This window comes from Amblyraja radiata, chromosome 9 (genome assembly GCF_010909765.2).
Source record: "Amblyraja radiata isolate CabotCenter1 chromosome 9, sAmbRad1.1.pri, whole genome shotgun sequence".
Taxonomy (NCBI): Eukaryota; Metazoa; Chordata; class Chondrichthyes; order Rajiformes; family Rajidae; genus Amblyraja; species Amblyraja radiata.
Window position 1 is genome coordinate 11908298 of NC_045964.1, and position 16872 is coordinate 11925169.

The window sequence follows — 16872 nt, forward strand, 5'->3', positions numbered from 1 at the left end:
TGAGGGGGTATCTTATAGAAACGTATAAAATTCTTAAGGGGTTGGACAGGCTAGATGCAGGAAGATTGTTCCGGATGTTGGGGAAGACCAGAACAAGGGGTCACAGTTTAAGGATAAGGGTGAAATCCTTTAGGACAGAGATGAGAAAAACATTTTTCACACAGAGTGTGGTGAATCTCTGGAATTCTCTGCCACAGAAGGTAGTTGAGGTCAGTTCATTGGCTACATTTAAGAGGGAGTTAGATGTGGCCCTTGTGGCTAAAGGGATCAGGGGGTATGGAGAGAAGGCAGGTACAGGATACTGAGTTGGATGATCAGCCATGATCATATTGAATGGTGGTGCAGGCTAGAAGGGCCGAATGGCCTACTCCTGCACTTAATTTCTATGTTTCTATGTTTCCCTCTCCTCACCCCTCTCCCTCTCCCACCCATCCCTCTCTCCCCCACCCCCCTTCCCTCTCTACCACCACCCCCTTACCCCTACCCCTCTGTCCCTCTTTCACCACTCCCCCTACCCCTCCCTCCCCACTCTTCCACTTCTATCCCCTTACCCGACGCCTCTCCCTCCCCCACCCCTCTCTCTTCCGCTCCCTTCCCCTCTCTCCCCACCCCTTCCCTACCCCTCTGTCCCTCTTCCACCACTCCCCCGTCCTCTTCTACCACTCCCGCTACCCCTCTACCCCTCCCTCCCTCTCCACTCTTCCACTTCTCTCCACTCTCTCACCTCCCCTCTCCTCACCCCTCTCCCATCCCTCTCTCCCCACCCCCTTCCCTCTCTACCCCACCCCCTTCCCTCTCTCCCCCACCCCCTTCCCCCTATCCCTCTGTCCCTCTTCCATCACTCCCGCTACCCCTCTCCTCCTCCCTCCCCACACTTCCACTTCTCTCCCCCTGCCCCTCCACACTCCCTCCCCACTCTTTCCCCTCTCTCCCCCACCTCTCTCCCCATCCCTCCCCTCCCTCCCCATCCCCCCTCCCCCACATCTCTCTCCCCATCTCTCACCCCCTACCCCGCTCTCCTTTCCATCCCAAATCTATCCCGTTTCCTCCTCCTCCTCTCCCCTCCCTCACCTCTTCTCACCCCCCCCCCCCTGCAAACGCCGTTGGGGAAACAGACCCAACGGGTCTGCACTTGGTCTAGTGTTAATAAATGTACATTGTATCTCAAGTTATACTTGCCATACTTGAAACAATTATATATGCTCGCTTATGCCACATTTCCATTTACTCTCAAGTATATGGAGCAAAACACCATGGTATTATGTCATGGAGCAAAACACCATGGTATTATGTCATGGAGCAAAACACCATGGAAACTGGGTATTTACCCCACCGCCCACACTGACCATCAACCACCCATTTACACTAATCCTGCATTATTTCAATTTTTTATCTCCCCAACATTCTCATTCTCATTACCTTAACCCCCACCCCACTCCCCATCCCCACTCCCCACTCATATTCTACCATTTACCTATACACTTGAGGCATAAACAGCATCCGATTAACATACCAATCTGAATATCATTGATATGAGGGAGAAATATTTATGTGAAATATTTTTTATTCAGTTATCCAGAGCACCGTGGGCCAGTTGTCATTTCACATCTGCTATTGGAAAGAAGGTATAGGAGTCTGAAAACTATGATATCAGGAACAGCTTCTTCCTAACACCAATCAAGCTATTGAACACCACAAACTTCAACTGAACTACGAATTGTCTTGGTTGTACTAGGGGACTTTGGACTTTGTTTTGCTTTGCACTATATTGTTTTTTTTCTTGATTGAACTTCTTATTTTTTGTTTATTTATTATGTTATCTATTGAGTAGTGGGTTACAAAGCTGTGGTGCTGCTGCAAGTAAGAACGTCATTGTCTTGTTTCCGGTACATATGACAATTAAACATATTTTCTTGACTCTTAATTAATAAAGCAATACAAATGCCAGATTATTCTCCAGTTTTGCATTGAATGAACATGGAATTGTGAATCAAGAGTTGAGAGGCTATCAAAATCCACAAGACAATGTCCATTTGGCTATGATGAAGTGAGATAAGAAACTCTGAAATATCTCCTACAGTATCTAAGACCCCAAGGACAATGAAAAGGGCTCATTTTCACTTTGGCAATGAGAGATATGCAGATGCCTAAGTTAAAACAATTAAGTACTCAGCTTCACAGGCATGTTCAAATTGTTCAGCATTTGTTGAGGCAGTGTTCTCATCCTATTGAGAAATCAATGTTTAAAGCTATTTATTAGCACATACATGCTCTGCAATAGCAATTACTTGCTCTATTTCAAAGCTGTCATGGTCCTGAGGTCAACTTTACCCTTCATCCCACTGCAGCAGATTACTTTTTTCCTTTCTTTTGGTCCGCAAAGATCACAGATTTCAATCACTCTTGAATGTGAATACTCCTCCGTACCTTTCTTCCCCTTATCTTTCATTTGACTCCATCTCTCCCCCTGCCACCTTTCCACCCCTTTGAATATAAATGATCAGTCCACAACAGAGGCCTCAGCTTCATCATCTGCCATCACATGCCATTTTAATGACACGCCAGCATGATATTGCATTCTGCTTCCACTTCCTTCACTTCCATACTCTTTTATTTGGCTAAGCCTTCACCCACTACTGCAGATCCTTTCTCGCAACTCTAGACTTCTCCATTCCCCTGGACCCCTGCTCTTACCCTCCCTATACTTACTTACAATATACAAGGAGACCCTTTTGGGCTATCGAGTCTGTGCTGACTCAGAGAGGAAATCCATTACCTCACTAACTTACCCTATAAACTATTCTCCGTAAATTGTAAACAACTCCTCCGATTCTACAACTCATCTACAAATGAGAGTCAGTTTACAGTGGCCAATTAACAAACCCACCACCGTCTGGATGTGGGAAATAACTGGAGCATTTGGTGAGAAACTAATAAGGACACAGAAAATATTTAACTCTGTCCAGATAGCAGTGGGAGTCAGGATGGAACTCAGGCTGCTGGAGCAACGAGGCAGCAGTTGTACCAGCCTGTTTTTGACCCATTAACCCTATTTTCCTCCTAACTTGACTCTGTCCTTTCTCCTCAAATGCAGGCCCTTGCTAATTATATCCAAAACTGCCATCTGCCAGTTTGACAACTGTCAATTCTGTGGTCCCTTCCAGATCATTTTTACCACAGACATACAATCCCTCTACACCTCCATTTTATACCCAGATGTTCTGAGGGCCCTCTTCTTCTTCTTTGAATATATGTCAAGCTGGTTCCTGCCATCATATTTTGTTTGAAGATAGGCACAAAAAGCTGGACTAACTCAGCAGGACAGGCAGCATCTCTGGCGAGAAGGAATGGGTGACATTTCGGGTTGAGACCCTTCTATCATATTTTACTCGACTGCCTGAACTCATTCTCAGGTTGAACAACTTGTCCTTTAATTCCACTCATTTATCCAACTTAAAGATGTAGCTATGGGTACTCTCATGGGCCCAAGCTATATCTGCCTGTTTGTAGAATTCATAGAACAACTCTTATTTCAATCCTTCTTCGGTCCCCTCTCTCGACACTTTATCTTCTACATGATTACTATATTGGTGCTAATTCTGTCCTCATATAGAACTCAAAAGTTTCATTACATTTACTGCCAACTTCCAGTCTGCTCTTCCCACTAATGCTCCATCTTGCCTTCTCTTGTTGGATCACTCTGTCTTCATCTCAGAGGATGCGTTTGCAACAAAAGTCTATTACAACCCCGTAGACCCCGACAAAAGTCTTTATGATCTTGACTCCCACCTTGCCATCTATATGAATCCCATCACAATCTGCCATTTTCTTCTGTTCTTTCACATCTTCGCCATTAATGAAACTACCACTTAGGTGCATCTGAGGTGCCTTCACCGCAATTGGAAGAGCTCTTGATGATATCCTTTGTACTTCCTGTACCGCTGCTCATTTCTTCCTATCCTGGATAGAGCATGCATAGAGATGCCCTTGTCCTCATTTTTCACCATAGATATCCAATGTCTCATTCATTGCAATTTCAAACAAGATTCCTTCATTAGATACATCTTACTCTCTCCTCCCCTTCGAGCATTCTTAGCCTGTATTTCCCACATGATTATGTGGTCCATTCTTTCATCTCTGCCAACCAGTTCCCCTCTCACATTCCCATTCAACCACTGCAGCAGCTTTCCTTTTCCCACTTCTCTTCCCACTATCCAAGAATGTAAACAGCACTTCCAATTAAGCAGCAATTCATTTACACATGTTCCAATTTAGTGTAATGCTTTCCATGCTCAAAATATGGTCTCCTCCACATTGAAAAAATCAAACATTGATCTGATGACAGCTTTGTGGTTTATCTGTATTCATCTGCCGGTGCAACCGTGAGCTTCCTTTGTGTACTTTTCCTCAATCGCTTGATTATGCTGCAACATTAGGACTGTATTTTTTATTTCAAATAGTGAAAACTAAATATAAGGAATTGTCCCTCAGTCGAGAACTATTAGATAATTTATCTGCAAAATTACACTCTCCATAAATAATTCAGAGTTCTCTCCCATTAACAAATTAAAGGTTATGCTACTAACCCTTTAGTACCCAATGTTTAAGCAAAATGTATTTAAAACAGATTAAAATGAATGAGAAGTTAAAGATACATTTCCTTCAAAGTAATACTGAAGTTTCATATTCAGGTTGTGAAGGCTATATGTAATTATTTAATTCCACATATTTATCAACACATGCATCAATATATTTTCCGGATGTCTATTATTAAAATATTTTCCCTCTTCATTTTACTTCCATTCTGCACTCATTCAGATAACAATGCAGGATTACAGGGAATTATGTTATGTGCAAAGAAGGGTTACACTAAAAATGTTAATACTAGTTTCTAAACTGTTCCAGATCTCCAAATGTTCCAGATTATTACCATACCAAAGATTTTTTTTTCAATTGGTATTAGAAACACAGATATGTATTTAGCAAGATTTAAAAAAGTAAATTTCAAAATAATAATAGTTTATTGGATTTAGCAGAATGGAATTTAGGACTGCAATTTTATTACTTGGCAGTTCAGGTCCTTGAGAGTACTGACAATTTAAGTTTATATTATTTAAGTATAGAGCTAAATAAAATCTTCATCAACAATAAAAACCTATGGCAAAAATCCAAGGTAATAAAATAACTACATAATTATTTCCAGGATGTTTTCACCTGTCTCGATAATTTTAATAAATGTTACCCAAGTAACTCAGATGCTGTCAATAAAAAGTTCTGGATGTAGAAAACCAACAAATACTAAATGTATTTTCAATGCGGGAATATGAACAGCTGCAAGATATAGAATCCCTTACTTACATGGCCCTGTCAACCTTTTCTGCCACTTAATGGATCACAGATCCCTGTTCATTCTAAGAACTGCTGGAAAGAATGCAGTTATTAGACTAAACACTGAAATATGAGTAATCAGTTCATAATTTTTAACCAAAGGGAAATAAAAAGATAAAATAAATGTTTGAGGTAAAGGAAGCTTGCATCGATCACCTCTAAGCTGTCAGTGTAATGAGTGTTAGGCAACATGCAACAACTGTGATATCATGTGACCTAAGAACTCAACATTTAAAATCAAGGTTATGATCTTAACGTAAAATATAACTGGTTTGAATATTGTGTACAAAGCACGAAAACTTAGAACATTCTTTAAAAATGTGACAATCAAAATAAATATTAAAATCCACACTCACTCTTCAGCATTTAATTACAATTAGAATAGCACACAGAAATATACTACAGAAATAAGGTAGGGTTGGATGTTTTGTAATCTAAATTAAAGAAAACTAGCTTTGTAAAAGTTAAAAAGTGATATGTACATGACATATCTTCCACAATCGAATAAAGAAGCCTTAGATAGACACACAATGCTGGAGTAACTCAGTGGGACAGGCAGCATCTCTGGAGAGAAAGAACGGGTGACATTTCGGATCAAGCCCCTTTTTAGAAGCCTTATGTAGAATAGTCTAAAAATATATAAAATGTAGAAACTGTCCAGTTTCATTAATGCGGCAAAAGAGATAAACTAACATTATGATCAGACTGCTATCTATTAATGTCCATTATGTTAACCTTTATTTACATCAAAGTGAAAAGATAAAAAATTCACAAGTATTAACACAGTGATTTTATTTTCCTCCAGAAAATAAATATATAGTTGGGTAAATGGAACTAAAAAACTTCAGTCAGAAATACTGGATGTGCACATTAAACTATCCTGAACTGAAATCATAATAGAAAATGTTCATTCACGGAATACAATTAATTGATTCTACAAGTAGAAATAAAAGTAATGCAAATCTGTTTTTCTTAAGATAATGTGATGAAGACATATCACTAAATATTTTTTGAAAATCACCCTCCTGCACAGGCAGTAACTGCTGTATTTGCCATTATTAGCTGGTAAATTAGTCAGAAACAAAACAAATGATGCTGCACATTACAAAAGGTTCCACTCATTTCACTGATATAAAAAAAAATCTGTTTACTATTTCAAACTAGTGTCTTCAGAGGTATTAATTGATTTCACGAAACTGTAGCAGAAATTATTTCATAACGTAATCAAATGGGAACAGCGAGGAAAGCAGTACGAGTTCTGTCCTTTTATTTATTATATAAAGCCAGCAAAATTGAAATTATTACCTGTTTGGAATGATATGAACAAAATTAAAAATAATAGATACATTATAGACATATAGGAAGGCTCCCGTCAACCGAAATGATCAGGCATAATCACTCAACTGTTTTATGTTTTGCTGCAAAATAATGCCAATTGATCCAAAGGACTTAGATCAATCTTTTCATAGCTCCACCAGCAAAACATCTCCAGATGCTGTTTTATCATACAGTTAGAACTGCTTCAATATTTTCATTTAATGAGTTATTACGTTGAAAAACACGGAGGTTTCAATGGTTTTCCTTGTATGTTTGAATGACAGAACTACATCACAATGATGGCAGCAGGAAAATAATGGTGTCAATCAGTGGGCTGGGGTCTTACTACCAGCACCCTCGGCGGTGCTCTGGATGCTCCGAAGTTGGCTGCAGGAGGCGTCCCAATGCACTAAATCAGAACAATGGCTGTGAGGTGAGGCACATCACATTCCTGGGTCATGGAGTCTTACAGTGCAAGCAGGCCCTTCGGCCCGACTTGCCCACACTGGCCAATATGTCCCATCAGCACTAGTTTCACCTGCCAGCCAGACATGTACCTGTCTACATGTTTCTTAAACATTGCAATAGCATTTGCCTCAACTACGTCCTCTAGCAGCTCATTCCATACACCCACAACCCTTTTGTGAAAAGGTTAACCCTCAGGTTCCTATTAAACCTTTCCCCCCTCACCTTAAACCTATGTCCTCTGGTTCTTGATTCCCCTATTCTGAGCAAGAGACTCTGCACATCTACCTGATCTATTCCTCTCATGATTTTGCACACCTCTATATGATCACCCCCTCATCCTCCTGCACTCCAAGTCCTAGCCTGCTCAACCTCTCCCAATAGATTAGTCCCTTGAGTCCTGGCAAAATCCATGTGAATCTTCTCTGCACGTGAATGCTCTGACTGATGAAGGCCAATGTGCCAAAAGCCTTTTTGACCACCCTATCTATCTGTGATGCTACTTTCAAAGAACAATATACCTATATCCTGGACCCTCTGTTCCACAACACCCTCCAAAGCCTTACCGATCACTCTGTAGGTTCTACCCATTTTTGAACTCCCAAAATACAACACCTCACATTTCTCTGTGATCAATCAGTCCATCAATCATTCCTCAGCCCATGTGCCCAAACGATCAAGATCCTGCTGCAATTTTTGACAACCATCTTCACTATCAGCAATACCACCCACTTATGTATCATCTGCAAACTTGCTAACCATGTCATGCACATACTCATCCAAATCATTGATATAGATGACAAACAGCAATTGGCCCAGCACCAAACCCTGAGGCACATCACTAGTCACAGGCCTCCAGTCCGAAAAGCAACCTTCCACCTTCTACCCCTGCGGGCTGCTGCCTTCCATGAAACCAATTTTCTATCCATTCAGCTATAATTCCTTGATTCCCATGGGATCTAACCTTCCAGAGCAGCCTACCATGTGGAACCATGTCAAATGCCTTACTGAAATCCATGAATATAAGGTCTAGGGCTCTGCTTTCATCGATCTTTTTGGTCACATCCTCAAAAACCCCTAAGATAGACACAAAAAGCTAGAGTAACTCAGCGGGAAAGTCAGCATCTCTGGAGAGAAGGAATGGGTGACATTTCGGGTCGAGACCCTTCTTCAGACTAGACCTCCCACGTACAAAACCATGTTGACCATCCTTAATCAGCCCTTGTCCGTCTAAATACATGTATAAACTATCCCTCAGAATACTCTCTAGTAAAGTTCCAACCACAGAATCACTGCCCTGTAGTTCCCAGCCTATTCCCTGCAGCGCTATGACCCAGGAATGTGATGTGCCTCGACGCCAACCCAGCCCAGTAAAATGTAGTTTAGCTAAAACTGCCCGTTTTCTGGGCAGGTCAGCCTCATGTGTGGTTCCAGCACATTGAGGCCCAATTTCAAACTCGGCAAATTGTTGTTGATTCGACTAAATATTTCTATGTGGTCGGCGCGCTGAACCAAGAACCCGCTGCCCGATTGCTTCCTTACCATCAACATCCGCCTGCCGACAACAAGTATGAGAGCCTCAAGGCGCTGCTTTCGGGTTCAGCTGCTGCGATCGGGCTGTCAGGATCCTGCACCTGGACGGCCTTGGTGACCGCAAGCCGTCTGTACTGATGAGCGAAATGCTTTCGCTGATGGACGGTCACCAGCGTTGTCTTCTTTTCGAACAGGCGTTCCTCGTGCAGATGTCCGACGACATCCGCCTGCTCCTCGCCGGTAGCGCCTTCGCCGACCCCCTGCAACTCGCCGAGCGAGCGGACAAGCTGTGGCTCGCCAAGCAACAGGAAGGCGTTTCCATCAGCTAGGTGTCTACAGCTCCGCGACGGCCTCAACGGTCCGTTCCACCTTCTACCGACAACACCACACCACAACCAGCCCCTGCGGATTCCAGTAAGCGCCTGTGGTGTTATACCACCAACGCTGGGGTGCAGAGGCCCGCCGATGCTGTTCTCCCTGCTCGCATCTGGGAAATGCTTTGGCCGATCACCAGTAGAGGCTATCGCGGTTGGCTAGAAACATCGCCTCTACGTCTGAGACCGTCGTTCCGGGCTCCGATTCCTTGTTGACACGGGGGCAGAGATCAACATACTGTCCCCATCTGGGGTCGACACCCGTTCCGGCAAGCGCGGCCCCACCCTGACCGCTGTCAACGGCAGCCCCATCCGGACTTATTGGATTCGTACTGTACCCTTGTTTTCAGCTCCCAGCCATTTCTCGTGGTCGTTTACCATCGTCGATGTCTCCCAACCATTGTTTAGGCACCGACTTCCTATGGGCCTACTCCCTACTGGTCGATGTCAAGGGCCAATGTCTCGTGCATTCCGAGACGCTCCAGCAAGCATCGTCACAGCCTGCGGTCCCCTCCAACCCACACCTCGACTCGATGTCAGACGCGGACGACGCGTACGTTCAAATTCTGGTTGAATTCCCTAAAATCCTGACCCTCCAGTTTAATTCGGCCAACCCCAGACACGTCGTCGTACACCACATCCCCACCACCTGCCCACCGCTCTACGCAAGGGCACTCAGGCTCCCACCTGACAAGCTGCGGATTGCCAAGGAGGAATTCCAGCACATGGAGGAGATGACTATTGTGTGGTGCTCCGACAGCCCATGGGCCTCCCCACTCCATATAGCCCCCAAGTTGCCGGCGGTTGGAGACTGTGCGGGGACTACTGCCGCCTCAACAACGCCCCGTCCCGCACATACAGGATTTCACAGCACATTTGGACGGGGCTAAGTATTTTTCTAAAATTGATCTGGTGCGAGGGTACCTCCAGATCCCTGTCCACCCCGATGATGTGCCTAAGACCGCCATTATTACCCCTTTTGGGCTGTTCGAATGGTTGCGGATGCCGTTTGGCCTCAAGAATACCGCCGGGTGTTAGAATTTTTGTTCATCTATCTCGATGACACTCTGGTCGTCAGTCGCTCCCGTCAAGAGCACTGTGCGCACCTCCAGTTGTTGTGCCAGCGCCTCAGGGACCATGGCCTCGTTATCAATCCCACCAAATGCCAGTTCGGCCTCGACTCAATTTCATTTCTTGTTCATCATGTTACCCAGCAGGGCGCAACCCCGCTCCCCTCCAAGGTGAAGGCTATTCGGCTTTGCCAAGCTGGCTATCCGCGAGTCACGGCGCCATGCGGAAGAGGGCTTTGCCCGAGCCAGATGCTTGCCCCTTTACGGGGTTGTACAATAGTTATTAGAATACTTGTAAAATAGTTGTTTGATGATTTTGTAACATGGTGGTGGGTATGTCACCATGGTTTTGTTTTTTTTTGGTTTTTGTATCCTGTTGGAATTTAAATAAATTATTTTCTGATACAAAAAAAAGGTGAAGGCTATTCGGCAGTTTCCCCGCCAGCCACAGTGAAAGGGCTCCAAGAGTTTGTGGTGATTGTGTGATTAATTTTTATCATCGTTTTGTCCCAGCGGCGGCCCGGGTTATGCAACCTTTGTTCCAGTGTCTGGCAAGCAAACAGCGGGATCTGGTGTGGGATGCGGAAACCACGGCCATGTTTGACGTGGTCAAGGAGACGCTGGCTAATGCCACTATGCTCGTTCACCCGCGGGCCACTAGCCCTACCGCCCTCACCGTAGACGCTTCTGACACCGCCATCGGTAGGGTCCTCGAACAGTTAATTGATGGTCACTGGCAGCCACTCGCCTTATTCAGCCGGCACCTGCACCACCTCGAGCGGATTTACAGCGTTTTCGACCGCGAGCTCCTGGCCCTCGACTTGGCTGTCCAGCATTTTCGGTATTTCCTGGAGGGCAGATCCTTCATGGCCTTCACCGACCACAAACCCCTCACGTTTAATTTTGCTAAAGCATCCGATTCCTGGTCAGCGCGCCAACAACGGCATTTGGCTTTCATATCGGAGTTCACCACCAGTATCCAGAACGTGGCGGGTAAGCATAACCTGCTGACGCCTTAAATTTCACTGCCATTAATGCCATTCTGATTTTAGCTCCGGGAATTGACTATTCTGCCTGGCCGCTGCGCAATGGGACGGGGACGAGATGCTTCCCCATTGCACCGCCATTTCAGGTTTGATACTAGAAGACGTCCCACAAGGGCCCATGGGCGTTACTGTCCTCTGTGATGTCTCCAAGGGGCAACCGCGACCTATCGTCCCTACTGTTTTGCGGCGTCCACGGCTTAGCCAACCTTTCTGTCCGGGCAACTATTGCATTGGTGGCGACCAAGTTCGTTTGGCACGGTCTCCGCAAGCAGGTCAGAGCCTGGGCCAGGGCCTGCATCCCCTGCCAAACGTCCAAGGTCCAGTGCCACGTGCGCGCGCCTCTGCAGGATTTTGTCGTCCCTCAGCACCGATTCGACCACATCTACGTCAACCCTGTGGGTCCCCTACTGCCGTCCCGACGTGTCACCCACCTGCTCACATTATGGACCATTTCACGCGGTGGCTCGAGGCCGTTCCGTTCCCTGACACCTCCACCGCGACTTGTGCACGAGCTCTCACTGCCTACTGGGTGGCTCGTTACGACCGACATCTCCTCTGCGACATTTACCTCTGCGCTGTGGTCGGCCATGGCCCAGCTGCTCGCCGCTCAGCTGCACCACACCACGGCGTAGCATCCTCAGGCTAACAGCCTGGGAGAGCGTTTTAACCGGCACCTGAAGTCCTCCTAGAAGGCACGGCTCACGGGCCCCGATTGGTTGGACGAATTGCCGTGGGTTTTGCTGGGGATCCGCACGGCCCCGAATGAAGGTTTGGCCACATCGTCCGCCAAGTTGGTTTATGGCTCCCCACGTAAAGTACCTGCCGATTTTATTCCAGCAGCGCGTGAACAGCAGGAACCCCCTTCGTCTGTGCTGGCGCACCTCCGTGAGCAAGTGGGCAAGCTGGCCCTTGTCCCGACCTCTCACCATAGGGTTGCCCCTTCCTATGTCCCGCCTGGCCTCAAAGACTGCCAATTTGTTTATCTTCGCAGGGATTCGCACCGGACTCCGCTGCAGCGCCCTTACGAGGGTCCTTTCCGTGTGTTGTAACCCGGCATCGCGACTTCCGTTCCGGATGTCAGGGGCCGGCAGGAGGTCGTTTCGGTGGCCTGCCTTAAGCCAGCCCACCTCGATGTCGACCGCCCGGTGTTGGTCGACCAGCCCCGTCGTAGAGGTCGTCCGCCGGCCCTCCCGCCTTTGTCTGTTGCACCTGTTCTTCCTGCGGTCCAAGCGGTCTGGTGCCTTATTCGGACTCCCGCTCGTTTTCTTTCCTCTGGTTCTGGGGGGGGGGGGAGGGGGCGTCATATAGTGGCACCTACTGGTGAAGCTGTGTATTCAGAACCCTCGTCTTTGGTCAGGACTGTCACGTGACCGGGGTTCGCTCGCGGGCTTTTCAGTATGTTCAGTAACTGGTGCTCCTCACGACGACAGGCTTAGATAGTTTATTCCTGACCAAGTACACGTGTAGTTCGTGTGTTGTTTCGCTAATAAAGAACATTTTGCTCTACCTGCCTGGTCTCACTACATCAGCACTCTACCCCCAATACCATGTGCCCTAATTTTGCCCACTAATCTCCTTTGTGGGACCTTATCAATTGCTTTCTGAAGTCCAGGTACACTACATCCACTGGCTCTCCCTTGTCCATTTTCCTAGTTACATCCTCAAAAAATTCCAGAAGATTAGTCAAGCACGATTTCCCCTTTGTAAATCCATGCTGACTCGGACCAATCCTGTTACTGTTGAATAAAGCCTCAATTACCCTCACCATTCAGGCTTCCTTACATTTGCCTGGCTTTCCCTTCACTCTAACAGGGACGTGCATAGAACAGTGGTCACTGGTTCCAAAAGGCGCATCTCCATGGACACTTCAACCACTTGCCCCTCCCTATTTCCCAAGACTAGATTAAGCGTTGCCCTCTCCTGTGTAAAGTCCTCTACATATTGCCCAAATCAATTCTCCTGAACAAATTTGCAAATTCCACCCAATCTAAACCGTTCTCACTGTGACATTCCCAGTCAATATTGGGAAAGTTAAAATCCCCCACCACAACCTCATTAGACCTGCAGCCGCCTGCAATCTCTGGGCACATTTGCTCTTCTAATTCCCGTTCATTATTTGGGGGTTTGTAGTACACCCCTAACAAGGTGATCATCCATTCCTTTCTCCTCAGCTCCACCCAAATAGCCTCACTAGACGAACCATCCGTAATGTCACCTCTGACCAATGCCGTGACATCCTCCTTAACCAATAACGCAACCCCCCTTCTTCTATTACCCTCAACTCTGTCTCTGCTTAATCACCTATAGCCTGGAACATTGAGCTGCCAGTCCTCCCCCTCTCTAAACCACGTTTCCCTAATGGCTACAACGTCTGAATCGCCCAATGTTCTTGATCGAGTTGTCAAAGGAGTGGACTGCTGGAGGCCCAGCAGTAGGCTGGGGCTTGAGTGATTCAGGTGCCACTCCAAGAGCTGAGCGCGCGGATCGGATGCAGCATGCAGCGGCAGCGAACACAAACAATGCCACCTGAACAGGCCGACCCTACAACTCCGACCCAGTGCCATTGCCAGGACAACTGGCCTTTGTGGGCAAGTTAAGGCTCTACATTTTTAAAAACCAGAATCACACAAACTAGCACCAGAAACATGGCGACTCTTGTGTTCTGGCTCAATGTAATCTACTATTTCTACACTCTTGTACTTAAGTATGATTGTACCAATGTATAGTAAGATTTTTACCAAACTATGTGCAAAAATGTAATGTCACCGTATCTAGGTACTTGCGTCAATAACGTACCATTGAACCATAACCTAAGTTTACTTGCAGAGTTAATCTTAGATGAAAGTCACAGTACTACATAGTTGAAGACAATACAGTTTGAAAGTTCTGACTGTATACCCCATCTATGCCTTTTATAATTTTGTATATTTCTATCAAGTTTCGCCACAGAAAGTTGTCAACTTGGAGGATTTATGTTCCAGTGGAATCTGCCAGAATGAATTCTTGGCATCTTGCACTGTGAATACGGTTGCATCGGCCATCTGTGCCACAATCTCGTCCACTGAACGCATTGGACAACGTGGTCTCTTAATTGCTGTATTTAAATCCTTGGGGTTAATATAAATCCATATCTCATCTTTATTCTTCTTAGTAGTGGCAACCATTGAGAGACTCAGTATGAGGGTTCAGTTACGGGAGTAATCACACCACGAGCCACCATTCTGTTAAATTCACTTTGTACTCGATCCCGCATAGCATGGGGAATCCTGTGAGTTGGACGAACAACTGGGATTGCCCAAAGGTCAATAGTAATCGTGCATCTGGCAGGCAACATGCCCAGCTCGTCGTTAAACAAGTCCTTGTATTGTGTTAAAATGTGATGTGTAAAATCACCGTCTACAGTCAGTGGACAGACTGAAGGGCTGAAGGAAATCAATCCAATGTCATGGCATGCATCGGCACCCAGTTTGGATGGTACCTTCTCGCGTACCACGTAAAAATCCATTGAGATGGCAACGTAACTGTACTTGGCCGATAGGGCACATTGCTGTACCATTAAAAGAGATAAGTGAAGCAGTTGTCTGAGTTAGAGCTTCTGGGTTTTGTAGCTGTTGGAAGACAGCCAAAGAGATAGTGTTACAACGAACTCCGCTATCAACCTTAAGATAGAGTTTTGCCATTAATGAGCAGTTTAATGTCGGGATCAAGCTTAGACGCTGAACCTGACAAAGCATGCACATTAATCTCTGTGCTGTCATCATCTGTTTGTGAGAACTGGGAGCTAGGATAATCATCCTGGTTTAACAAGCTGACAGACCGTCTCGTTTGAAATCTGTTGTTTCCCGATTTGCAGCATTTTGCAAAATGGTTTATTTTGTTACAGAGCCTGCAGATTTTTCCAAATGCCGGACACCGGTCACGAATTGCAGTGTGTGAAGCTGCGCAATTAAAGCAATTAGTAATCCATCTTGGGCTGTTAACTGGCCCCTGAAACCGTCGAGTAGTAATTTGATTAGACACGCTGGCTGCATTGACTTCACGAGCAGCAGGAAATGTTAGCGTTTTAATGTGGGCATTGGTTAACTCAGCTATGCGACAGCGGTTTTCAACAGCTTCTAAGGTCAGACCCACTTCGCGCAACAATTCATCACGTAGTTTATTATTCAATATGCCAGGTATTAATCGTTCTCTTATCAAACGATTCGATTTCTCTAAAATCACAATGACTAGTAACATGCTTCAGTGCACTGACATAGAGCTCGACCGGTTCTTCTTGTTTTTGACAAAATGAGAACAATTTATGTCGTTCAATGCTCACATTAATTTGTAACTCACATAGTTGTCGGAATTTACGTAAGAGGCACTCAGGATCACGGATGGACTCTGCTGGAATTTGTGCGTCCTCATCATCCACACCAGCCGGTGCATAGTGAAATCTTCTGGCACGTCGTGCAGCTTCAGTGCCTGCTAATTTAAGGAGAATCGAGGCACGAAGAGCGGGTGCTGCGTTCGGATAAGCAGCATCAATGTAGATTGAAAATTCTTCCTCGAACACACGCTATCGCTCTGCAAGATCAGCATCAAACACCAAGATATCTGGCTTTCTGAGAGCAGCAGCCATAATCATGGTTAAAAAAATAAACTAAGATAAAAACAATATAATCAATCGGAGAGTGAGATCGTAAACTCTCACACCATGTTGGTTTTGAGTCCTTATAATAATAAAGACCTCACACCTTGGCAGTTTATACAATGTTTATTTAGTATAAGCAACTACAAGCTCTCACTTGAGAGTTAACTTCATACTGAAGAGTGCAATAGACCGCGACGCTAATAAGCTAGTGGGCGTAACTACAAAAGCATGACTCATAACTTGAGCCACTAATCTACACTTTACTACCTTCAAAAAATGCAATCAAATTGGTCAAATAGGATTTTCCCTTAAAGGGCCTGTCCCACTTACGCAACTTTTTCGGCGACTGCACCTGTCATAGGTCGTTGTAGGTCGGCGAAAATTTTCAACATGTTGTGAGATGCTACATCTGTTTGGGTGACTGAGGAGACTACTCACAACCATACAGTTGACACCCTGGCGACATGTCACGGGGTGAAGCCTGTATGGTCGTGAATAGTCACCCAAAGAGTCGTACCTTGTTCTGGTTGCCACTGGATTTTCAACATGTTGAAAATTTTCGGCGACCTACAATGACCTATGACGGGTGCCGGCAGTCGCCGAAAAAGTTGCATAAGTGGGACAGGCCCTGAACAATGCTCTCTTCATTTATCCCAGCCCTTCCCTTGTGTTTTTCCCAATAAACCATTGTATTGTGTCTTGAACAGCAACACTTTGCAGTGAACAATTTTCATCATATTCAGAAGAAAACTGACAGTAGACTTTCATTATTGCTTAGTCAAACACACCAACAAAATGCATTCATAAAGAAATTTAAATATAACAAAACAAGTCCCCAAAGGAATAACATTCAACTGACAGATTTGTTCTCATTAACAGACTGCTGTTTCATGTTTATGCTAGAACTTTTTGCATTGTTGTTGGTATCTTATTTTAACATTTCCTTTGAGGCAAAGTAATTGTTGCTTTGGAAAACATATAATACTTATGCAAATAAGTATTCTCTTCTGAGATTGAAGGTGAGGTAAGTTGTTGAGCACATTCGA

The 16872-nt window shown here is 45.3% G+C and overlaps 1 long non-coding RNA gene across 1 annotated transcript; it reads right to left on the reverse strand.

The window, feature by feature from the left end:
• Nucleotides 1-6002: 6002 nt before the first annotated feature.
• Nucleotides 6003-15791, reverse strand: LOC116976779. Its single transcript, XR_004413049.1, has 3 exons — nucleotides 15608-15791; nucleotides 7310-7312; nucleotides 6003-6017 (listed from the first exon to the last, which is right to left on the reverse strand). It is a non-coding gene; the product is annotated as an uncharacterized LOC116976779 (long non-coding RNA).
• Between the last annotated feature and the right edge of the window lie 1081 nt (nucleotides 15792-16872).